The 26,572-nt window shown below is 36.3% G+C and overlaps 2 pseudogenes; both read right to left on the bottom strand.

Annotated features, from left to right (window-relative positions):
- Window positions 1–10,560: 10,560 nt before the first annotated feature.
- Window positions 10,561–11,882, bottom strand: LOC143675888 (protein TFG pseudogene; annotated as a pseudogene).
- Window positions 11,883–11,900: 18 nt separating this feature from the next.
- The window catches only part of LOC143675887 (AP-3 complex subunit sigma-1-like), a 56,242-nt pseudogene continuing 41,570 nt past the window's right edge, over window positions 11,901–26,572 (bottom strand).

Raw genomic sequence — 26,572 nt, 5'->3', positions numbered from 1 at the left:
CCCTTATTTGGTTTCAAATTTTTCAGACTATGTACAAGTTCTTTGATCTTCCTGGAGATCAAAGATTTAAACATCACGTATATATTTCAAGCTCTTTGTTATTCAAATCCCCATGTTCTTTTTGTTAAACTTAAACATGAATATCATTAAAAATTAACATGTTCATCATATTTAACAGCTTTTATTCATTAGAAGTAAATAACCATTTCAGTAACCAAACCCACAAAATTTTTTTCTTAATAGAGGAAAACCAAATTTTTTGCAAGAATATGGCAGTTGTTTTCATTAAGTACATTCCCAGCATAATTTGATACTGACAAATTGTTTACAAGTTCTCATCAACCTACGTAGCAACTCAGCTTATACACAGGAATTAAATTGTTCAAAGCTTTGGCTCATTTTCTACAGAAATATAAGAAATTCAGCTCTGAGGAAAAGGTTGAAAAAGGCTGCCTCATGCTATAAATACTCAGTACTGACTGAGAAACTTTGAGAGACAAACACCCCTTTTAGCAATTAAATTACAAGCACAGAATCTGACACACTTTCCTTAGATTCCTTCATTTCCATCTCTACCCCTCCAGCTCTGAAGATTACAGGAATCTTGGAGGTCTCATCTTGTATATTAACCAAAGGTCTGATTTGATAAGAGAAATGCTGAATTTCAGTCAGTAGTAATGCAAGAGTGGTAGTAAGATACATCCTTGAGTAACTTCAAAGGACGATAAAATGTCTGTCCTCACTCTTAAAAAGTAAGCCCTAGCCCTCCATGCACACTGTACATAGACTGCATTTGTAGCAGGCACTCTAGAGTATATCCAGCTCTAAGATATTGCTTTATATAGTTCCGTCTTGTATAAAATAGTAAGGATGCTTTGGGAAGCCAGCAACAGAAAACACAAACTCAATTCATTTTTAACACTGGAACTTATTACATCTGTGATGGAAACAATTCAGTATGGATTTGTGCATTTTTGCACACTTCATGAGCAGAGGCACTATGTGCCTTTCTTCCAGTGTACCTTTTCAAGAATGTTTGCATGGTGAGCCTACTTTGGAAGATACAGATATATTCCCCTCTAGAGGAGAGAGCAGGTTTATGGTATACAGTTTATAAAGATTATATCTCCCACAATAACAGAAGACAGGCATTCTTACTGCCCATTATAAAAGATTTGGGTTCTCTAAGGTCTCCTTGGAATACAGCCCCTGTTTGTGTAAGTATCACCTGACCATATTCACACCATCCTGTGAGAACTGGGGATGAGGGAACCAAGTGTGAATGCAGATACTCTGGCTACATCTATAACTAATTATCTTTTGTCTTTTTTCCCAGGAATCTCCTATCTTCTGCAAGCTTCCATGAAACTGTGACAGACTAACTTGTTAACCTGCAGATGGTAAAGTTTCAGATGCTTAACAGGTCTTAAAAGGCTCCGATGAAAAGCCTAAAGATAGGGAAGATTCCAAGCACACACATCAGAGCTCCAGCACTGCTGCTCTGTGATTTTCCTTTGTTCTACCTTGTCCTCTGTGGTGGCTTCTATCTCAGTCTTGTAGTGAGACAACTGGAGAAGTTCCACAGCATACATCCAGACATGACAATGTTTAGCAAAAAAGAAGAATGATAAATCTTTGCGTAATTTAAAATAACAAGGAAACCTTTCCCAGAAGGTTTATCTCAGAAGTTTTGTCTAGTACTGAATCACATGTCCACTTACAAATAAAAAAAAAAATAGTGAGGAGATAGTGCAGTGACCAGTCCTAGTTCTCTTGCTCCTCTATAAACCATGACAAAGGTAGAGAGAAATCAAAGGAGGGTGAACTGAGCTGGGTCAGAAGAGGTTCTATATGGCTGGAGTTTGGGAACAGGGAAGTCAGAGAGTTTTATAAGAAGCAGTTCTGTCCATATGGATAATGATAGTGGCAGAGACGCACAAAGTGGATTTTTAAGATGGTTTGTTACAAATTAAGATTGAATTTCTCCCCCTCCCTGCTCTTAGTGGTCTTAAGCCACTAAACATAAACTGATGATGTTTTCAATGACTAGTATATATATAGAGATATATATATGTTTTGAACTGCCATTTTCCATGCAGAAACTGGGCTGTATTATCCTTGGAAATACATCAAGCCATGCATATTCTGAGCCTGTAACCCTGTACAGATATGTAAAAGTGTAGAATATACTATTTAAATATGTGGATCTGAAAAATCCGTGTATGTAAGTGTATGGTGTAGCATTTAAATATTTCAATTATCCTCTAGCTCTTCTCTCTGAAAGATGGTGCATTCCTGAATTCACATCAGCAGAGAAGCGAAGCGCTACCTCTTGATACCTTAATTTGGACATTTTCATGGCCTTAGAATTGTAAATTCATAAACCAATAAATTCCCACTGTAAAAGCCAACCCACTTCTGGTATATCACATTCTGGTAGCTTGAGCAAACCAAAACACTTTGTTTTTTTAAAAAAAAAAAAACTTCAGAGACAGATACATGAAAAAAGAGTAAGAGATGGGGACAAAGAAAAAGTGACCATGAAAAGTGTTATTATCTATATCAGTACCACTCTATACACTAGAAACTTTTTAAACACGTGTCAATATTTCTAAATCATTCATGATTATTTCGCTTGCAGGTGCCAAAAATCCAACTCAAACTGACCTAAGCAAAGCAAGAAATTTGGGTTCCTGTAGCTAATCAGGCTAGACACAGAGGCTTCAGGCTTGGCTGGGTCTAGGATGATGTCAACAGGACTCGATTGCTCTCCAACTCTCACTATACTCTCTTCCAGGTTAGATTGTTCTCAGAAAGTCCACAAGAGTCAAGATAATTTGCTATTGTCCCACCAGTCCTCCTAGGATGAGATACCCCTTTTACTTATTCACCAGAAAAATTCCAGGTGAGCCCATTTTTTAACTTAGTATAGACCTCTCCAGAGTATGTGATTTGGAATGAGTGATGCTCAGGTTTTGATCACATGCTTATTCCTGAAACCAAGTCTTGAGCTAATCCTGCTTAATCTGTGTGACTCAAGGGCTGAGATATGGTATCCTTAAGGAAAATTAGGGTGTTTTTATTGGAAGAGGGGAAATAGAACCTGTGTAGGCCAAAACAAATAAGTCTCCTATAGTTTATACTCTGGGTCATTATCTTCCTGCTACAATATAAGAAAATAAAAGTGTGGCTTATTATTATGCCTTTCTTTTTCTCTGTGGATAAACCTGTTAAGCCAATGCTCATTTTATTGCTGCCTCCAAACTTGCAAGTGATTACTTCAAATAAGACCGTTAAAGCAAATGCTACCTATTGACCTGTTCTTTCAACCCTCCTAAGGAGCATTACCATATGTTATAATCAACCTGTTCCCATCACTAATCTATTAACCAACCATGTGGTGCAGTTTCAAGTTTGTTCATTAATTTTTTTCAGAGGAATGTGCCAATCATGTCTTTTCTCTCCCAGCTCATTCTGACCTCACTCACAAGACCCCATCCAACTCAGGGTTTATTCACCAAAGGTGGTGCTGGATGCTTTTAGGTGGCATTAAACAGCATTCATTCACAAAGTGAAAAAATTATTCACTCTTACATTCTATTCAAATTCTTCTAAATATGTGGAGGAAATAAGGAGCTAGTTCAGGCGTTTTCCAAAGGGAGCAAGTCTGATTCAGAGTCTTCAGTAGGCACTAGCATTTAGCTAAAAGTCCATAATAATTATGTGGTTTTCTTGTATTTAGTTGTATGATTAACATCTATGTATGCAATCAATGGAAGTTTCAATTTAAAGAAGTACTGAAACTATTATTTTAAATACATTTATACAAAGTAAAGCACTTAATGTCTGTTAAAGTATTGAAAACATAAAGGTAAAGATGCTATGTTGATAGTGCAAAAGTCAGTAGTGTAATTTGGACTGATTTTAGCTTGAAAATTCTAGGAGACTGAAAAATGACTCTGCTTAGTGCCTTAACCTGAACCACTTTTGTTTATATAAATCTGGACCTCAAAATGAAAGACTTTTTTTGCTTCCAAATTCTTTAGAAATATAATGAATAAGAATTATTGTATGACGTGATAATTTCAGGATATGAATTTTAGTGACAGATTGTGTTTTATTGAATTGGGGGGCAGATGGGATCTTGAAGGGTTGTGGTAGGTTGAATTATGTACCCCAGTGAAAGACACGTTCTTAACCTACGTTGTTGTGCTTGTGAATTCATGTGGAAATAGGACCTTTTGAAAATGTTATTTTTAGTTAAGGTGTCAATGAACTGAATCACAGTGACACTTAATCCTTATTATTGAAGGACTTTATGAGACTGGGACATTGAGTCTGAGAAGACAACAAAGCGGAAAGCTGGAAATCAGCAGAAACCGAAGGGCAGATGCAAGGAAATAGAGAGATCACCGTGTGAAGGAGGCAGAGATGCAAGCCAAGGAACCCCAAGGATTGCTGCAAGCCAGTGTCAGAATGCTACAGACTTCAGGGAGAAAACATTATCTTGCCTTGATTTTGAATTTATAGGTTCCAAAACTATGAGCCAATAAATGCTTGTTGTTTAAGAAACCCCATTGTTTGGTGTTTTCCATAGCAACCTGGAAAACGAAGACAAAGGTAGATGGTTTATATAAATTTCTACAACCCAAGGAGAAAGCAACATGCCAATGGTCCTTCATGTCAGTGTGATATGGAAGCTAAGCCCATTTTATTCCAAAATAATCACATGAAACAACCTCAAAGGTGCTGGAACAGATGGTCCCAGGAATTGTAGAACTGCTCTCAGTAAAGGCACTCAATAGCAACTGCCATCAATTAGCCATGGTTTGGGGATATCATCCTACTATTGTGCAGAAGACACAACAGTTAAACAACAAGAAGTTCCTCCAATCTCAGATGACTTCACAGTAGGAATAGCCTATCCTGGGAACACCATAAAGGACAATCATATATGAAGAATACATTTTCATAAGCCAAATAAATATGGAATGAGCAAAATGATGAGTCAATAGTTGTGTGTTGTGCTCCCTTATAGATTTCAGTAACATTTTAGTTCCACTAAATATAGGGGTTAATGCAGTTGAACTAAAAGAAGTCCTCCTTTAACAGATACAGCCTATTCTTCCTTGAATGCCAGAACACGGCTGTTAGTTTTAAATGGGACACAGAAAATAGACTTCATAATGAAAGTTCCTTCAAATTTACTCACACTCATTACAGAAAACATTCTTTTCCTCATTGCCCCTAATTTCCTTGGTAGCCTAAAGAAGTAAAAGTTAAAGACTAACAATAAAAATAACCACTGTAATTATTTTGTTGCAATAAGAAAACGATAGAGAGCAAATCTATCTGGGGTATTGTTTATTAGCAAATGTACTGCCTCAAACATTTGCTGAAACAAGGAAATTAATTCCCGCTGCTTCAGTTTGGATTTTTATCAGGTGCAATGTCATGAAGTTCAGAACTCCAAGTAATTCTTGTGGAATTGATAAATTTTCACAGTTATAGTTTTCAAACACAAATTATTCGTGTGAAATTACTTTTAAGTGATACAAAATAAAAAGCTACATATGGAAGCTACATATCTAAAAGACAAGGTATATACTTCCCATTCGATATAGAGAGCGTAAAAGTAAATATATAAACAATAAAAGCATTTGAAGGGAAAAAAGCTGTCAACTTTCCATTGGGTTTTATAGACTACACATAAGTTGAAAATAACATTTTAGTGTAAATTGATTAAAAATACATCCCATAAATTTCCCTGAGTTATAGCTGCATCCCAGTAAAACCTAAATAAATCAGATTCTTTTGAAAATATATAAAAGCATTGACAATTTAAAGAAGCTCTATGAAAATACATAGAAAATGAGGAAAAATAGAAAAGTAAAATATATATGAGGAAACTACTGTATTAGAAAAAATGTGCGCTGGTTCGTTCAGGGGACAAGAAGGCAAACTCATGTAACACAGTCAAGAGAAAAATACGGCAAGTGCAAGAAAATTTGGAAGAAAGTATAAGGAAACTGCTTTTAAAGTACCAACATTAAATGTCCATACCTCTGCAAAGAGCCAAATAGTAAATATTTTAGTCTTTGTGAGACCTATGGTCTCTGACACAACTGTTTTTAACTTTGTCATAAGGCAAAGCAGACATGGATGTGGTTATGTTAACCAAATGAGTGTTGCTATGCCTCAATTAAATTACTTATTAAAAGATGTTGCAGGCTGGATTTGACCTTTTGATAGTAGTCACTCAACCTCTTTTTAGTCTGTCTAGGTTATAGACAAGGCAAGAAGATAAGAAACCTAAAAAGAAATATAATCATCAGAGCAGAAAAGTCAATTTTTTGTTATTTCCAGATGACATGATAGAATAACTGGAACATCTTAGACAATAAATGGAGCCATCGTTAGCTATAATAAGATCCATCAATCAGATAGTCAGAAACAAACTACTTTTTAATGAATGCATGTTTTCATTTAAAAGTTTGATAACCATTTAGAAAATACAATAAAGATCCTATTTGCAATTGCAGGAAAAATGCCTAAGAATATGGTGTTGATATGTCAATATAAATACATGAAGTTTTAATAAGAATCCAAAAGAGACCTGAAAAAGTGGAAATACAGTGTTTGGAACCTGATCCCCACCAGCTCTGCCAGTTCCCTCCCTTACCCTGCTCTTCTCCATTGTACCCAGTACCTCCTGACAAAGCATGTGTTGTCGTTGTTTACTGGTTTATTTTCAGTATCTCCCAACTATAATGTAAGCTCTGTGGGTGTTGGGATATTTGTCTGCACTGTTCATTGTTGCATAGCTGGCTCCAAAAGCAGCACCTGGCATGTAGTAAGAATTCAATAAATATTTGTTGGTTGACTGAATAAAATGAATGAATGAATGCTCATTTTCTTACATTAATCTCAGCAGAAAATGATTTGAAATTTCATCTCAATGAGTAAAACAACCAAGAATTATTGGGGAAAAAAAAAGCATAAGGGCAAAATGCCCTTGCCAATATTAGATCATATTAACTATAATTATCAAAGTATTGACAGCTTAGAAATCTCACCTCTGAGGTCTGGATTTAGTTTAAGTTAAATATGCATGGTAAATCTTTAGAGAAAAAATCATTCAATAAATGGTATTTCTAAAAAATGAAGAAGAAAAAGGCTGTCATATCCATTAAAAAGTAGGCAAAGCGCTTGAAAGGATTTCAAAGGAATTTAAAAAGGAACTATCCATAGGTAATGTGGGAGATACTCTCAGCAATGCTTAAGAATGTGGATTTTTAATTTTGGAGACTTACACCCAAATTATACCATTTACCACTAGTGTGGCCACCGACAAGAGTTTTTGCCTTCTTAGAGCTTTAATTTTCTTTGCAAAATAGGGCTGATGATACTTATAAATTGTTTCAGTGAGCAAATATAGTAGTATATGTGGAGTTAGCATTAGATTTAGCTAATAGTAAGTACTTAATAGGTGCTGATTTTTATTACAGCCAAATTGCACACACATACAAAATCTGCATGTCCAAGAAAGAAAACTTGACTGATTTAGTTGAGACATGCCCAAAGAGATCTTATGTCAAGATTAAAATCAGTTTATATGATATTTAAAGGCATGCACAAGTAATTAGGCTCAAAAGTTAAATGATGGAGAGAAACAGGAAAATTGTATCAAAAAAGGTGATACAACTTTTGTTAGAAAAGAGAATGTGAGGGAGCAATATGGATTCATAGAGCATTCACTGAAATAAGTACTGGAGGAAGAGAGCACCAAGGGATCAGCTGAAACTTCTTTGGTTGTAGGTGTATGAATGATTTTCTAATCTGAACATGTGTCAGATTTTTAGTAGCAGAAAAAAATCAAGGAATTCTTAGGGACTGAAAGTGATGATTTCCTAATATATGTGTGTCTAGTATATGTATTTCCATAACCATTAAATCAAATTCTTATAGAAATTTATAATGAAATTTTCAGGATATAAGACTGCCATAGGAAGTTTTTAATTTCCTTGAGAATTGTGTTTCCTAGTGTCTGGAAACCTCATATTTCCCTGCTCATTTCTTCTTAAGATATATCTAAATATAAGAAGACAATGTAGTATGGAGAAGATGCAGGGCAGGGAGGGAGGACCAGCGGTGGACAGAGGGTAGAGAATTCTAAAGGACATGGGGAAAGGCAAAACCAGAACTTTTAATATGTCCTTGGAGAATCAACTTAACAACTTAAATTGGTTTCTTAGGAGAATAGTATCAAGTTGTTCAATAAGAAGGTCTGCATTTCCAGGATTCTATCCTCTTCTAATCTAAAAATATCTTGGAATGTGATAGTCTTGAAGCCACCTTGAAATTTGGCGTTATTGAATGGCATTTCAAAATAAATTCAGTTGGTTTGGTTTTGGTGAGGCTTTTCTTTCACGCATTATTTTAGACACTGACAATGAATCCAGAAATTCAAAATATAGGCAAATAACTCAAAAGTACCCTTGCAAAGCTATAAATGCAAAAGCGTTCATAATGAAAAGAACATTGGGATATTTCTGGATCTGTTACCACGTCTGTGGGCCCTTAGGTGATTCACTTTGATTCGCTGGAGCTCAGTGCTTTGATCTGAAAAATGAGATGAGGCTTTTGGAGTTACTTTTCAGATCTAAAGAGGATTCTGTGAAATTTTATGAATACAACAGTCTTGATATTGCTAGGATATAGAAGCTCTCTGGCCATTGAGATGTATCGAAATCATTGCATTTCAGTGAAAAGAAATATAATACAAATTAAAAATGTAAATTTCAGGAAATAAAAATTAGAAATTCCAATTCTTGATAGAGGATTTTATTAGCACCGCAATTATTAAAATAAACCTTTGAAACTTCAGAAACTCAAACAGCAGATTTTCTTGAGTTATATTAGCAAATCACCAACAGTCTGAGTGGCTATATATTCAAAACAAGATTTCCATAAAGACATACAATATCAATCCTCCCATAAGGCATCTTCCCTCAAGCCAGGCTACCTTTAGCCCTTGCTGATGTCTGGATAATGATAATTTCAGTGTTTCTCTTATGTTGCTTTCTCACCCACATCTAATGAAGGAAAAATAATCCTTTTTTTTTTAATCTCCTTCGCTGTGCCCAAATATTGTTAAGATCTTTAATAAAATCCACTTGGAAATTGGAGAGATGAATATTCTGGCTTCCTAAAACATCCAAGTTCTAAAATCTCTGATAAAGTTTTTCTAACATTTAAAGACATTCCTAAATCTGCTTTCATAGTAAAGGACAAAGCTTGGGGAGCCCAAATGGAAAATACAGTGGTTGTCCACATATTGTTCTTATAATACTTACAATGTTTCCCTTAATAACACTGGACAGTAATTATGTCCTTGTGATGGTCTGTCACTCTGGAGTAGGATATTTGTGAATGCAAGTAGCATATTTCAGTATAAACTCCAAGGCTTTGCACGTGGTGGAAGCTCAATATATGTCTGTACAATTCACACTGAATGAATGAAGATCCCAAAGTACATTCTGTATTTAAGCCATATTAGTTTGGAATCTTTGGCCTGGTTTTATTATATTTAAACAAATTATTTATCTCCCGTGCTTCCATATTTTGGTGAGTAAAGCCAGGTAATTATAATATGGCTGGATTATATGGTGATGAAATAATGTTATTGATGTTATTTTACTATATAAAGAGCATTTCAAACAGGTTATTACTATACTTACCAATATGACATGATGTTAAGAGTGAAAGAAGGCCTCAAATTCAACACAGTACCTACTCTACCACTTCCAAGGTCACCTAGAATTTCTTTAAAAGATGCAAAGCCTTTAATTCTTCCTTGAAGTCAAGATGGAAACACTCACATCATTGTGAAGGAGAGCAGAGTGACATCAATGCATACAAGTGCGGATCTGTGATTTTTTACAGAGAGCTGGAGAGAGGAAAGTATAAGAGGAATAGGCTGGGAAAATGAGAAAAGAGGAGGCTACAAGGATGGGGAAGGCTTCAGTTTTTCTAAAACTAGCCTCTCAGGAGGCCCAGGCCCTAAATTCTCTCTTTAGGAGTGTTGTTTGGTTTGTTTGTCTGTTTTGGCTTTTTTTGGGGTGGGGGTGGGGGTTCGATCATCTTTATTAGCTTATCCATGTTACATTTTGTATGTGATACCTAGTTGTCTTCTTAAAGGGATCTACTTTAGCAATTCATGTTAATAGTAAAAAGCCAAGTGAGATGGATAAACCTCAACCTAACATTTTTGTTTCCTCTGGACAAGGCAAGCTAGAAAATCAATCACTTTACACACATTTAAGTCACGTTCCAAAATAAAATAACTAGGAAGTGGCTACAATTTAAAGAAGGGGAGAAGAAAAATTTATCTTGGTCTTTTTTCATGTTCCAGCAAATTATACTTTCATGCAACAGAAACAGTGATATTGATATTTAAAAAAAAGTTCTGCTTTTTAAATTTCTGAACTTCAATACAAATTAAAATAAAATAGCAGTATTGGAGTCTTTGGGGAGGCAAATAGCTAGCAGCTACATTCATCAGCGTAGCTGAGTCTCCTTATCCATAACCAGGTGCTGGGTACAGCCCTGACCAAAGGGAGGATGGTTCTGTGCACTTGGAGAAAGGGTTATAGTTCTTCCAGGAGGTGGAGTAAAACCTGGTCTTGGTTGATAGTCCCCAGGTTGGCTGGGAGCCATTCCAAGTTGTGAAGTAGGGGCCATGGTGTAATTAGGTGGCTGGCAGCTTGGGTGGTATAAGTTGGTGGAGGATAATTGCTTGCCTGGGGCTGCCATGGAGGTTGAGCAGGCAGTGGCTGAGGCTGACCAGAAGAGGCAGGAGCCAGTGCCTGGGAAGTTGGTTGCTGGCCATGTCCCCTGGGACTGTTGTGGTGGCTGGGTCCAGTCTGCTGACTATGGCCTGCTGAATACTAAATACCCTACTGCTGAGGCGGTTGAGGGGGAGCCTGGGGCTGCTGAGCACCACAGCCAGCCTGTGGTTGGTACTGTTGGTACATCTGACCTACTCATGTCTGAGCTCCTGGATATGGTGGCTGCTGTGGCTGAGCTCCTGGCGGGTAAGCTACTGAGGAAGAGCAAGCAATGCTGGCAGGTGTTCCTCAACAGTCTTCCGCAGAAGCACTGGGTGGCCCTAAAACTTGACCATCTATTAAGCCAAATACAGACATGATATTTTTATTGATTTCATCTTGGGTTTTTGTGGGGTTTTTTGTTTTTTTTTTTTTTGCATGGGCAGGCATGGGGAATCAAACCCGGGTCTTCAGCATGGCAGGCAATAACTCTGCCACTGGCCCCCATGGCCCACCCTCATTTTGGTTTCTTAAGGGATCAAAGGCTGACATACTTGCAGCCATAACTTGAGTAAACTATTTTCCAGAAGAATCAGAAGCAGCAGGCTTTTCTTCCCAACCATGAAAATGATTCCTATCATTTCCAGGAATACTGGTGGAAAGTCCTGGTTCTCCAGGTGGTTCCAAGCTGTCTAATAAGTGACTAATTTTATTTCAAAGTCCTATCAGTTCTCGAGGAGATATTTCACCTGGCTTGATTTAAGGGGCCTTGGTTGGCCATTAACAATCAATGTCAGCTTCAGTATCCTATCACATTGAATTGCAAAAGAAAGGTCAGAACTTTCAAATATTGTGATAAGATCTCCATCTTCATCTTTGTACTTTATCGTAACTTCATCATTGCTTGGAATTTTTCCTTTGAAAACTCGTTGCATCATTAGCACTGATTCACCCTAAGTAATATGTTCATTATGAATGGGAATTCACCGAATTATCTTCCCCAAGTTGAGCTCTGATAATTAGCTTCGCACTTAGGTCCACCTATCCGTTCATGGTGGACTCCCGGATGCTCTAGGTAAGGACGGTTTGCCGAGGCCACCGCTGTCGCCTTCCCGTGGCGTCTGTGGCCCCCACCTGCTCGTTGACTCTCAGGAGTGCTTTTAAAGTACCCTATTAAGTTCCAATGCTTAAATAACAGTTTGCAAGTCCTTCCTCATTCTACAACTTCCCTCACCTTGTGTAAAAATGGCCACAAACTTAGAAGAGAAGGTACAGCACCAAAGGAGAGTCTTGCCTGATTGCACTGTGGACTCTTTGTACTCATGAACTAAGGGCCCTTAACAGGCACTTCTCTTCAATGTGTTTCCTCATTTGTACAGCTGGCGTGATATCACAGAGCACCCAGACTTGACTTAAGTTTAGTTTTATACCTATCCCACCCACACTCTTGAGAAGGGAGGCAAACTGAGCTGAATGGCTTTGCCATTGGGTATGCACGTGCCAATTGAAGCATTAAATTCACCCCCACGAAATAATGGCTGCTTCTAATTTAAGGGGGGCACAGTGGAGGAAGGCATGGCCTCAGAGGGGCTAGATTCTGAACACAGCTTCCTGTGGGGCCTCAGTTCATACTACATTCAGATGTACGAGCTTTTTCTTTATGTTATGTTTGGAAGGAAGTAACTTAGACGCGGTGAAGCTAATATCCTTGTGTGACTGAAACCTTTTCTTCTAATGGAAGAATACTGTTTGCGAATCGCAAATCTATCCCACCGACAGAGTAATATGTGTGAGTCCCTAGAGAGGTACAAAGAACTAACATACTCAAGGGTATTGTTAGCACTGTTGGCAAGATAGATAAAAAGGGGTTTGCTTTGATGGCTTTTGCAAAATCTCTTATTTTATTAATAAAGTTTTTATTTCTTTTGAAGCCGCACTATGATAATTGTTAATAGTGCTCCTGCAAATAACTGTTATAAATATATCATCACACTATTAGCAGGAAGTAGAAGAAAAGGCTTAATTTAAAAAAAAAGCATCTGAAAAGATTTTAGTAATATTAAAAGCATAAACTACAGGGATGGAATAGTCTCCTTAAGCAATTCACTGTGAAACCATGTTTGCCTCTATTAAGCTAAATGCTCTGCATAATATACATTAGTCAGGCGTCTGATCAACGACCTTTGTATCAAATATAGTATACATTAGAATTTGCTGGTCTGTTACTAGTTATACTGTATAGTTATAGGTATCTGGGAAATTTCAGTATTGAGCATCTCATACTGCTTTCCCCTGAGCTAAATGTGTCCGGGCCACACTGGCCTTCTTCCTGTGCTTTGAACCTCATTCTTCTTTTTGACTTTTGTGCTTCCTCATTCAACCCCTTAAAATGCTCTGTCTACAAATCTTGACTTGGCAGTCCCACTTCATGTGTCACCTCCTGAGGGCAGCTTCCAGTACTTTGATAGTCCTCCCTCTATCCTGAAATTCTTTTTAATTTGAGAATGTAAGCATGTTATATCCTCACTGTCTAGAACAGCACCTGGCAATTAGAAAGCTACAGATGTTAATGAATGAATAAGTGATTCATTCATTCATTCATTCATTCATTCATTCATTCATTAACCATGTCACATTCTCTTATCTTAAATCCACAACGTTGGGTTGGTTCAAAACCAACACCATTAGACAAAGATGTTCACAACCAATATTTTTAAATATTTATTTTTGAATTCAGTTCCTTAGTCCTTAAAATGCTCCCAAGAAAAGGCAAAAAAAAAAAAAAACACAATCAGAAAAAAATAATAATAATAAAAACACAATCAGTATTGGAAAGATTTCTTTTGCTCCAAAAAGGCCAGGATAGTTTGGCCACCCTTTATACCTAAACTTCCTTGCAGGTATGAAGAAAGAAACAAAAAGCAGAGCAGGGAGGATGTGTGAGGCTTGACTTAGGAGCCTTCAGTGGCTTTATCTTAAGCTCTGCTGGCTGCCCCACCATTCTAAGGGCAGCAGGAGTTTTATAACACCTTTTAACATAATTGGCAGCCAAATGAGCACCTGGAACGTTATTTCATTCTGCCTCACATTCCAGCTTTTGCATCATCAATCATGCTGCCCTAATGTTTTCATGAAATAAAATAATAAAAAAATATGGAAACATAAAAACCTTCACCAGCTACTTAAAAATGCTGACATGGGAAAAAGGATCCTGTTGCTCAGAGCTAAAACAAAGCAAAGAGAGCAGACTGTGTCATTTTATGAGTTGATTTTAGGGAAAATATGGGTTTTTTTTCTTTCTTAAGGTATTCTACACACTATAGCATATCTTCATATCTGAAATATAACTACATATCGTGCACATACACAAGTTAAATATTTATTCACTCTTTTCCCAAGGTGCATTTGAGCACTAACTCTGTGCACATGTCCTAGGTCACTGGGACTGCCACAACCAACATGAGAGCTGAGGGCTCTTCTTTTGTAAGAATTACATTCTATTGTAACTGGGGAAGGCAAAATAACCAAGTCAGTCAACGAAACTGTTATAGATTGTGATAAGTGCTATGAAAGAAATGAAGTGCTGTGAAAGGTATAAAAGCAAGTCATGGCAGTATTCTATAACTAGGGAGTTGAGGAAACTCAAAGTGGCGCCCTCGTGGCTTCTAGGAAATTCTGGAAATACGACATTTTTGTCTATTATTAAATTTAATCTTTCTACATTCCTTCCTCTAAAATGGATACCCTTGTCTCCTCTTTCTACTCAGCCCCCTCCTGCTGTGAAGGCATGTGGACTGAGCTTCCTGCATGGCCCACCTTCACATACCTTATTGAGTTCTTCTCATCTGTTCTCTCCACTCCAAGGACTTCAATGTTCTTTTATCACTTGTCTCTACCTCTTAATGAAGAATCCACCCCTTCCAACATGCAAATCTTGAGATATGTTCATGGCTGAGTGCTTTTCTCTCTCTTCTCTAATTTTGTCCATGGACTGTTGTCTGGTAGCTCTTGATTTGACCCTGTCTCTTGGATGCTTTCCCTCATGCTCCTCCCAAGGCAATTTCCACCCAGTTGGTGCAGTTTTACACAAGGCAGATGTATGTGTCTATATAGTTTATATGGATGCATGGAGTAATTTCAAACTCACATTGCTTTTTATTCAATTATCATTGGACCTATGCATCTCCAAATAATCCAAGGGCTTTTAAATGAGAGAAGTGGCAAGGATGTTATTTTCTCACAAGGAAAAACAACATTTGTTTTTTCTGGAAGAAGAGCAAAATACATTCTCTAGAGGCAATACCTCTAACCCGGCATTCTATTCAATCATTTCATCTTCAAGGCTGTGTAATAAATTGTCAGTTTGAGAAAGTAACAAGTCCACAAACAAGTTGTAGGGGGATCTATTAAGCTGTAGCAATACTAATTTTAATTAGATCGTAGAAAAAGATACAGTGAGTATCTAAATAGAATGTTAGGTAAATGGAAGACATAAACTAGGCAAATGTGCAATTGCAATTAGTAGATATATTTAAACTCAATCTTAGTAATTATCTGTTAAGAATAGGAGTCAATAGCTCTTTCAGTGACCTTGAACAAATTGTGTAATTCTTCTTTAAGATAAAAGTTTTCCTTGCCTGGAAACCAGGGTTAATGACATTATCTATTTCCTGACCTCAAATGAGGATATGTCTTACTGTGCATTATGTGCTCTAAGATTGCCTATAAAAAAATTCTGCATCAATAGAAACTACTGGTACTTTGCTGAAAATTAATAATGTCTTTGTATTTACACAGCAACTCAGAGTTAGACACTTGTGCTCCATCTTCCCACATACAGAACAGCTGAATTTCACCTTAACTTCTCCCATAGGTATTCATTTGCATGTTTCCAAGATGACACCTTCTTTTTTTTTTTTTCCTGCCTGGCCATATTTTTAACTTCTTCAGACCCTTTTCGATTATTTTTCTGTCCTCACTTGAGGATGTAAAACCATCCAATTTAGCATCATTAGCAAATTTAATTAATGTATTTATTTCAGCCAGGTAGTAATGATGTTAAACAAAAACCTGGTATATTACTATAATAACATAAGTCAGTTCTCCGTTTAAGATAGCTGTTGGAAACAGGCCTCAGGTCTCCACCGGAAAAGCTTCAGTTGAGAGGGGAAAGTAGTTAGTCAAGAAGGAAATGGATTTTTTGTAGGTGCAGTGCTCTTGATTTTGTGGGAATTCAAGCATTTCTTAGATTAGCTCTTGTCATGTGGGAGGTTCTATATCACCTTAGAAATTTAGATTATTCTTTAATGGAATGAAAGAGTTCATTTTTTTTTGTGGTCTGTTGGGTTTGCAAAATACAAACAACAATCTTTTCTATAAGTTAAAGACTGAACCCCTCTGTAGGATTTCTCTGGAAGAGAAAGAAGAAAATCTACTGAAAGTAATAGGCATCTTTGGATTGGATTCCATGTAAAAAAAAAAAAACAAGAAATTATACAAATATCAGAAGCAATGGGATGACCAAACAAGTTTGTTTTCTTTGGTTCCTGGAGGTCAGAATAAGTGATATAGTTGTATTCTTTAAGGTAAATTCTTTAAATTCTTTCTCCATTGGGGATCATTAGGTACTTGAAAGTTAGTAATTAAAATAACTATCATTTACTGGAGAACTAATGGTCTCTCTGCTTGGCATTGGTGTATTTAAAAAACCTCTAAGAAATGAACCCTGATTTCAGGAAGTCTATATTCTGACGAAGGACAGCAAAGTTTAATTAATCTCAATCTAAAATGAAAAGTTTGCAGTAACTAAGCTATGCAACATGGACTGTGGGAACACAGGAGAGAGAGTGAACCAGGTGATATAGTGGAGCACAAAGAAGAAACGGCATTTGAATTGCATTTTTATGTAAGTATTTGATCAGAGGAGAACAGAAGCAGTTAATCAAAGGAAGAGATCCGTGTGTGTAAATGTATTTGAGAGGAGGGCACTTGCCTGTGTTGGGGACCTACAAATAGTGTATTGTGCTTGGAACACACTATACTGGGGACAGGGAAAATGGCAAAAGGAAAGCATAAAAACAGAAGATTGGAGGGGTTTGAAGTTTACCATGCAAGTAACTGAGTGGGGGGTTGGAGGGAGCATAACATTTTCAGCTAGGAAGCAATACGATCAATTTATGCCAATATTTTGAATATCAGACTGATGTGCTGAGCGAATTTCAATCCAGCTCCAATATTTATGTCTTTTTAGTCATTCCAAGAGAAGCTATTTTCTTCCATTGTATCAAATCGCTAAGAAGGCAAAAATTATATGAAATATGGATGAATAACTGAGTTTGGCTATTGATTTCTCTACCATCTCTGAAAAGAAATTTATTGTCAATTGAATAAAGTGAGATCATGTAAAATGTATTATATAGAGAAAATGCCATTAACTGAAATGTTCAGGATAACTACTTCTCTCTAATTTTTAGAGAATAGAATTATCAGACATTTTTTAGCAGTCCAGTTACTTTAGAGTTTATGTAAACTATGAGAAATGTTCATAAAGTCTTCTTGCAATACATAAATGGTCTTTAAAGTAACAGTTGTGACAAATGTAAAGAATTAAGTAATGCTGCACTTGTGATCTATACAAAAACAGCCACATTTTTGGTTGTGGATAAATTAAAGAAATGCCTCAAACACTTTTTAAAATACTGTAGTTGTCAATACATAAAGGCATGCCTTACATGGGCATAGGAATGCAGTTTAGAAAAGAAAAAAAACTTACTGAAACTATTTAATTTCTTTAAAATCATTGAGCGAGAAAAGCAACATTGAAGTTTACATATCAACTTTACACACCTTCTAAACAGGGCCTTGAGTTTAATCCAAGAGCAAAAGTTAAGACTCTCCTCCTCTACTATTGGTCAACAATGCATGGTAAACTTAGATGACTTTTACCTCTGGATTTTACCTGGGAATAGACTTTTTTTTTTAATTTAAAAGAGGGCAGATTTGGCACTTTTATACTGATATCACCCATGTTTATATTTCTTGGGGATCTCAAGAAGACCCATATTCTTTACAGCTGACACAACACAGGTATCTCCAGTTTATATTGTGCATCAAGTTGTGTAACAACCTCATTCAGGTTGGTCCCCAGTACCATTCCCCCATCACCAGTTGTGCAAAAATCTCATCAACCTGGTGTACTTGGAAAATTAAATCCAGTTCCCAGACATTTTTAAAACAATTGTCTAATGTTTCCACACTTGAATGAGATCTAAAATGCTCAGTTCACTCCCTGAAGAACCCACACAGAAGTCAAAGTATGATGTCGCTGATGTCTGTAATTCAATCTGTTGTCAGATCCTCTTATTACCACCCCCCTTCTAGGGAATTACAAGCATTTCCATCTTTTTTCCCTGCCACATAGAAAGTCTCCCTGGCGACTTCTGTGTCTTCACTGCAGGGTTGGTAGAACTTGGAGATGAGGATGGTCTTGACTGCAGTGGAGGGGCTGACTGGGTTTGGTGCCAGGGCAGGGGCTGACACCAAAGTCTCACATTGGCTCTTGATGGAGATCCTTTCCCACCCACACGCACGTCCAGACAATTTTTTTTTTTTTTTTTTTTTTGTGCATAGGCAGGAACCAGGAATCGAACCCGGGTCTCCAGCATGGCACGCAAGAATCGAACCCAGGTCTCCAGCATGGCAGGTGAGAATTCTGCCACTGAGCCACCATCACACCACCCTCAGACGTTTGTTTTAATTGTAAGCCTTACAGTTAAAAACACTTCTAATTCTTTGTATATTATATGTATATATATATTCGTCTAATGTATTTCTCTAATTTTCTAGTAAAAAAACAAAATTTTCATTAAAATTTCAAGCCTTGCTCTTAAAAAACATTTCTACATAATTTCAATACATTCTCCTGCCTTAGTAAATGTAATTAACGTAATATTAGTGCTGATCACACACAACTTTGCAGTTAATTAGAGTTAAAACCTCTGAGTATTAATTCCCGTTAATATAGTAACAAACCTCTAAATGCGGATAGCAAAGGCAATACATTACGTTGACCTCCAGATGTAATTTTTTAACTAATATATGAAAGGAACACATTCGATTGCTTTTCTTCTAGTAGAAAGACCAAACAATTAGTTAATAATGCTTTAAACCAATAGTGCCCAGCATGACGCCATCCCTATGTTAAATACTAGATATATGTTTGGCAGTGAATAGATGGATCTTCGGTTAAACCACTTGTAATGTAAACTGATGAAATATATGGCCATTATCCATTTCACTGACAGCTGTTCACCATTCCCCCGAGGGCTTCAACTTGCTGTTGTCAATATTTATTGAGCACTCACTAAGATTTAGACACTGCACTACCCGGTGCACTAAAGCTCCCTGACTCAGAGTTTTACTTTCTGTAGGACATTCCCTGGCTTTTGCATACGTCAAACATGTCACAGCAAGACTAAAGGTAGAAACACTTATATACTCAATCAGCTAGCATTTGTTGATGGTCTTTGCATGCCAGGCACTATGCTAGGTGCTCGAGATGCAACACTGGACTGAAAAACAGGGCCAACGTGGTCTCCACCTCCCTGGAATTTGTGGTATGTTGAGAAGGTAGACGTTACACAGGCAATTACAGGTTCATAGCTGCTCTGAACATTATGAGAACAAAGTGCATGGGGTTAATTTGGGGAGTAAAAATAAATCTCATTACTCATAGTTTCTTTAGTTTTTCCCTGGTTACTTCTTATTTTTCAGGCTTAGTATGGAGTGCATGCATTCATTGGTAAATTCCACCTAACTTAATTATTTTGACAGTCAAGTCAATCAGAGTGAAACCCAGAAATGCTCATTCAAATAATTTGGAAAAGTTCCAATCCTGGTTAGGGCTATTGGATGGGACAGAGACAATTAAGAGACTTGTACACTGCCACCCTGAAGAAAATAATTACTAACTATGATTTATAAATTCAAGCCTCAATTGCAGTGAATATTACAGTAATAATGGGAGATAAGAGGCTAGTTCAAGAATATGAGATGTGAGGAAATCAGGTGTAAAACAAGGAAAAACAAAAGGAGATACTGCAAGATAGCAACAGATTCTTAAGAAATTACTCTAAATCATTTTAAAATTTGCATTGTAATTAACATAATCATAATAGTAATGGCTGATATAGTAAATTAATTAAAACTCCATAATCAAGAAATTTTAGAAATAATTCTAAAAGAAAGGAGTCAAAAAAACCCCTAAAATCTAAATTATTACCTTTTTTTATTACATCACCTTCCAAGTGTTTTCATGTTAAATTTTCCATACTCAAATTTTTATATGATATTTCAGCAATCAATCCCCATTTAGGAATAAAATACATAATGTTCCATCATGTTAATAAAAATGTAAGGAACAGAGCTAATTGTGACTCTTTCATAAATCAGAATTCTGATCACCATTGTGACTCAGAGAGGATATGATATGAGGGGTGAAGTGAACTTTCCGTCCATGCGAAAAATAATAATAATAATTTGAAAGTGAGATTATTACTTCTTATCTGCTAAGTTTCATTATCCATCTGTCTTCTGCCAATTCCCAACCACATCATCAGTCCCTCTTTCCTTAGGTGGTTCTGATGTTCGACAATGGTTTAATTACAGTTACCCAGAATAATGTGGGGAACAAAATGATTATGCATTATAAAGGAGATTTAATTTCCCACTGTTGGCCACAAAACAATTTGCATCTAAATGCCTGTTTTAATTATGGTTAGAAGTCTCGTCCCAGATCTATACTAATGGATGGTAATGCTGTCCAGTGCATTGGCAGGTTCCGTTGATTTAATCTGTTAGGTAAAAACATATAAACAAGAAGATGCAGGCTAGAGTAATATATACGTACCCTGGACCTTACCACTCTTTCTCATTTCACAGGAACTCTCCTCTTTCCCTCTTCTGCTGTATCCATGACTAATTTATAGCAGCTGAAAGCTGACCTCAAAGAAAAAACTTTCCTTTTCCTCTCCTTTGATCACCGTGGCAGCTACAAACTAAAATGCTTTGCAAACCTCTCATTCAGGGCATCAGGGATAGACTCTCAGTCAGCTGGTCACCTTTATTGGACCCGGTACGCACACAGGGCCCTGTCCTGGCAGCTCTGGGATATTACAAAGGGGCTTACATCCCTGTACTAGCCCTGACCTTCTGGGACTCAGAGGAAAAGACAGTAATCAATTCTAAGATGATTCTCTGCCTAAATAAAGGAGATTTATTTCTGTGAGGAATTTTCCCCTGAGCTTTACTCTTCAACCTCTGAACTCCCACCTAAGCACTGATGGAATCGCCCATGACATAATTTTTAAATTCAGCTCCTGACTCAGTCCCACCCAGAGAGGTCAATAATACCAACGAGAAAATGAAAATAATTTCTATTAGAATTAAAAGTCATCACCATATACTCTAGAGAACTGTTCTTCTTTTGATATGGACAACTGCATTTCAGTTAACAGCACATTAAAGGATTTTTTTCTTTTAGCAATTAACTCCCTTACATAATTGGAGAACTTTATGAAGGGACATTGGACATTGGCTATTCATTTGTAATTACCTGTGTCTTATCTGCCTTCCCAACAGACCATATTCCAACATGTGAAAAGAGAGTCTTGGGTTGGGAAGTGAGGCCTAAGGGGTGCGAGTTTTCTCCTTGGGAAAGTGAAAACGTTCTAAAAATGGTTGCGATGATGGTTGCACAGCTCTGAGAACATACTAAAAGCCATTGAGGTATATACACTTTCAGGTGAATTGTGCTGTGTACAAATTATATCTCACTAATGCTATTAAAAATTAAATCCCTAATTTTCTGTATCTGAGGGTTATAGGATTGAATATATATGTTTGTAAAATTCAGTTTACTTAATCCCTTTAGCCAACATAAAAGGAAAAAGAATGGATTTGCAATCTGAGCTTTAAGAGTCTGAATCAGATGTTACCTAATGCACAGGCTTTAATGAGACCCAACCTTTTTAATTGCCCAGCTGCCTTCAATTACACAAGATGCAAACTAACAATATAGTTGTTCTCCTCCTTCTCTCCCATAGCAAGCACCTCTTTCTTATGTTTCAGCTCTAGTCTGTGCAGATGGGTTTTTGGTATGGTTGCTTTCTCCTTCATCCTTCCCCCAAATAGTTCTCAAATAAACTATGCAGCTAGCATTTGATTTGGAGAGAGCCAAGTGAGTTGTTTTCAAAGAATCACTATGCCACAATTCCCTTTTCTTTTAGTCCATTATGAGTATATAAAAGGTACTTTTGAAATGTAGTATATTATTTCTAAGTGAGTCATAGAAAATGCATGTGTCTTATGATTTGTTTGCTTTCATCCTTTCCCAGATGGTAAAAATAAAAAATTAGATTGTAAAAGAGGTACATGCAAAACCATAACAAAACAAAAACAAACCCAAATAACTTCAAACCACAAAATAATTCTAAAGAAGAAAATAAAATACTTTGAGTAGGAAGAGATAAAAAAGATATCAGGTACATATGGCTACTTGGCTACCCCAAGACAAAACTTCCTGAGAACTAAACCATGGTCTCAGTTTCTAGAAACCAGTTTCCTGTCCCAGATTCCTTTCTGAAATTGATTTGATTCTAATGCAGCCCTCAAGATATAAATAAAATGTGGAATGGTATTCTAAGTTCTAGTTATTACTAGCTTGAAAGGATTTCCAAAGGGAGGATGGATTCCAGGGCCAACTTGAGGCTCTGAAATTAATCCAGATTATAAACCGAGGATTGACTAAAGAAAGCAGGTTGATCAAAGGGGTGCAGAGTCCAGACCTTCATGCTTGGAGCTAGTAACCTTGGGTCAACACAGCCCACCCTTTCATGCTTAGAACTAATCTGTAGTCTGAACCAGCACAAATTCATGAGAATGAATACCTTCAGCCTCACCATTTTGTCCAGCCAGGTGATAATGTATTGGCTCATTAATGGTAACAACTCAAGTCATTCATATTGCTCATTCCTTTTCTAATCCATCTTTCTCCTCCCACTCTCTAAACATGGGTATTCCCCAAGGCTCATCGCTTAGCCTCTGCTAACCTTCTCATATTCTTCACGGACACAGATCCCTACCAGCTGCATTCAGCTAGCACCTTTCCCGTGTGGGAAATCCCAAGTCTTTCTCTCCAGTCTAGTTCTCCCCTCAAGTGCCAGGACCCTCAATGCCACTCAGGCACTTCTATGCAGGCTTCCCAAAAGCAGCATGTCCACAACTGAACTTTCCACAACCTCCATCCCCCCAAAAGCCTCTCCTCTTGACTATCACATCTTGTCAGAGGCTATTACCATTTTCTCAATTTCCTGAGCTGTAAGTACTAGTGTCATTTTGAATCATCATTTTTTTCTTCATTTCCTATATTCTTTCTGTCACTAAGGATTACTGATTTTTCTTTTAAATTGTTGCATATTCGCATAATCCTTTGTATTTACACTGTCAGTTTTCAAAGTATAGCACCTTAATAGACTGTTTCTTGGATTACAGTAATAGTCTCCTGGCTGCCCCCCCTCTGAATCAATGCCAAACATCTAGCTCAGATGAATCGTCCTTAACCATCACCATGTGTGTGTTAGCCTTGGGTCCAGAAGACTCTCTGGCTCACACTGTGTAGCAATTTGCCTGATGCCTCTCTGTATTTGCAAATCAAAAGTTGTACATGGGGGTCAATTTAAAAACCTCAATTTCCTCATATAATCTTACTCGGACATAGAGTTTATGTAACCTAAATTATCAGTTAATTACATAAGACTTTATTTTGTCAATATTTTTTCTTGAGTACTGGGGTTTTTGAGGGTAGGGACTAAGCCCTTTGTGGTTTAATGATAAAATAATGATACCAATTTCCATGTCGCTCAGTGTAATATAGCACAGCTATGTTGGAACATGGTTGATTTTGTCTGCAAAGGAGTGAGTGAGTGAGCCAAGGGAAGAATTGTGAGAAATGGAATTACTGAAAAATTGGCAAAATTTAAACATAGACTATAGGTAAGATGATAGTGCAGTGTCTATGTTAAATTTTCCGGTTTTAATAATGGTACTTAGGAAACATTCACTGGTATATTAGGAGTAAATTGTTATAATGTCTGCAACTTATTCTCTAACAATTCTGAAACGATGTATGATGTTTAGTAGATAGGTGGGTGGGTGGGTAGGTGGATGAATGGATGGATAGATAGATAATGTAAAGCAACCTGTAAAATGCTTAGAAATTGTGAACTTGTGTTAAGGAAATATGTAAGCTTTTTATAACGTGCTTGCAACTTGTCTGTATGTTTGAAATCATATTAAAGTATTATAAAAGTGTTTAATTTTTCTGTGAATAAATGAAGACTCATTACGAAGGGGTGATCAAAGGATTGTTCTAATTTTGTGTTTGTTTGTTTTAATTGAAAATCAAAGAGTTTAGAGGCAAAAAATAGAAATACTTCTTTTAATATCTAGCAAAAAGACCAGAATAATATAGAAGCTATAATATTAGACCTGAAAGAAGTTTTTTGATGCAATAGTTCCACATGCATTTTAATAAATTAACATAAAAATTCTTTTTGTTTTGAATTGTAAAGGTATTAGAAAGTCTTTCAGTACTTACCCCAAACAAACTTAGTAAACAAGTGTCAGAGGGAAGAACTTCCAGACTTAACATCTACTTCCCAAGATTTAGGTTTTTAGAGGCTAAATAATTCATCCTCTCACTTTAGTTTTGAAGAATGAGAAATATATTTGCTGACTCATAATTTAATTCGAGTCTCAGTTCTCATTCAACAACCTGACATTGTCACATTTTTGGCCTTTAATATCATCAGCGCTGAAGTAGGGAAACAGAAATCAAGGTACTCTCCTTTTAGTAGTATTTTTAAATTGCCATACCATTTAATTTCTCCCCTTAGGACATTTGAAAATGAGTTCCTCCTCTTCCCCCACTCTTCATCCAGTTAAGGGTCTAAAAATATGGTGATTAAGAAAAAAAAATTGGTATCACATAGAAAAATAAAATAAATCTCCAAAGCCTCTAGTGAAATACAAGAATAAAAGTTCATACTTTCTCATTTCCATTTTATTTTTTTAAAAAACTTCTTTTACTTATGAAAACACTGTATTATCATTTGAAGACAGAACAAAATTACCCACCATTCCATTACCTAAAGAAATTACTGTCTTCACTCATGATGTCCCTTATACTTTTCCATATGCAAATTCTACTTTTACATGTATATGGCAATACTATAGATAAAAAATTATTCTATACATAATGCTATGCATTCATGTCCATTTTGCCACATCATTTTTTTCTTGTCTCTCTTCTCCGTTTTTCTTTTTCACTTTCCAGTCTCTAATCCATGGTAAAAATGTTGACAATTTGAAATATATATTCTATCATACTTTCTTGCATGCATGCAGTATACTCAATTATTCATGGTCAAAGATCCCACCTCAATAACCATAAATTATAATTTTTCAGTAAACGGCAACCATTAAAGTGATACATAAGTATTTTATTTTAATTTAAACATACACATTTAAATATGTTAAATTTCTTAGAATATGTGTCAGCTGGATTATAAATTTTCTTGCATAAATCCCACCAAATCTTCCTATTTTTGTTTTGTTAATTTACTATTTACTAAGCAATCGAATGCAGTATTTCCCTAGATTTTCTTAATTTTCTTTCCTGCTTTTTCTCACAGTGGTCTTGAGTACACCAGATTCTCAATGTATATGTTTTTAGTGATTTGCATTTATGGAGATTTTCCAGGGCTTTTAACTTCACTTTCTTGGGAACAACAAACCTCTTTTATCACATTTATTTGTAACCAATTTCTGTAATGTTTCCTTAAATTTCGTAGTTACAATAATAAGAACAAGTGGCATGAACAGGTTTAGAACAAACACAAGTTACCCTTAGAAAGTCAATGTTTACTGGTGGGGACAGAACTCTATGGTGTCAACTTTCAGGGAGCGTTCTCTGAACCTTTTTCATATTTTATAGGGAAAATGGAAGGTATAGATGCATTAGATGTACAAGTTAAGTGGAAGATGGTCATTCGTTTTATATAAGTGGCATTTTCCAGTATATATATATATGTATCTGCAAACAGCTTCTCTCATTTAATGACTCATAATTATTATCTTTACAGAACAATAACTTAGATCTCACTCATTCTTTTCAATAGCTAAATAATTTTTCATAAAATGGATGTATTAAAAATCCAATTATCTTCCCGTATTGATGCGCATTCAGATTATTTTCAGTTTGGACCACTTTAAACAAGGCTTTAATGGAGATCTTCAAACATAGATCCTTAGGTATTGCTGCATTATTTTTATAGAATAAATTTCCTGGAGTGTGTTCTTCTGGCTTTCCAACTTCTATTTTAATGTCTTCAAATACCACATATAGTTATACAATATTTTAAAATGAGGCCAGGGTCTCAAAATGGATAATTGAATCTCACGTTTGTACTTGATAAGATTTTAATCAGTTTGATACTTTCAACCAAACTATGGAGGAAGTGCTGATAACTTTTTGGCTTTATTTTAATTACAGAAATTGCAGGTTTACAGAAAAATCATGCATTAAGTACAGAGTTCGCATATACCCCCATAAAACACTCAGTTTTCCATAATATTAAGACTTTGCACTGGTGTGGTATCTTTACTACAATCGATCAAACAAAATT

The sequence above is a fragment of the Tamandua tetradactyla genome, chromosome 3 (assembly GCF_023851605.1).
Source record: "Tamandua tetradactyla isolate mTamTet1 chromosome 3, mTamTet1.pri, whole genome shotgun sequence".
NCBI classification, from domain to species: Eukaryota; Metazoa; Chordata; class Mammalia; order Pilosa; family Myrmecophagidae; genus Tamandua; species Tamandua tetradactyla.
Note: the sequence above shows the minus strand (reverse complement) of the source record. Positions and strands in the feature narration are given on the sequence as shown.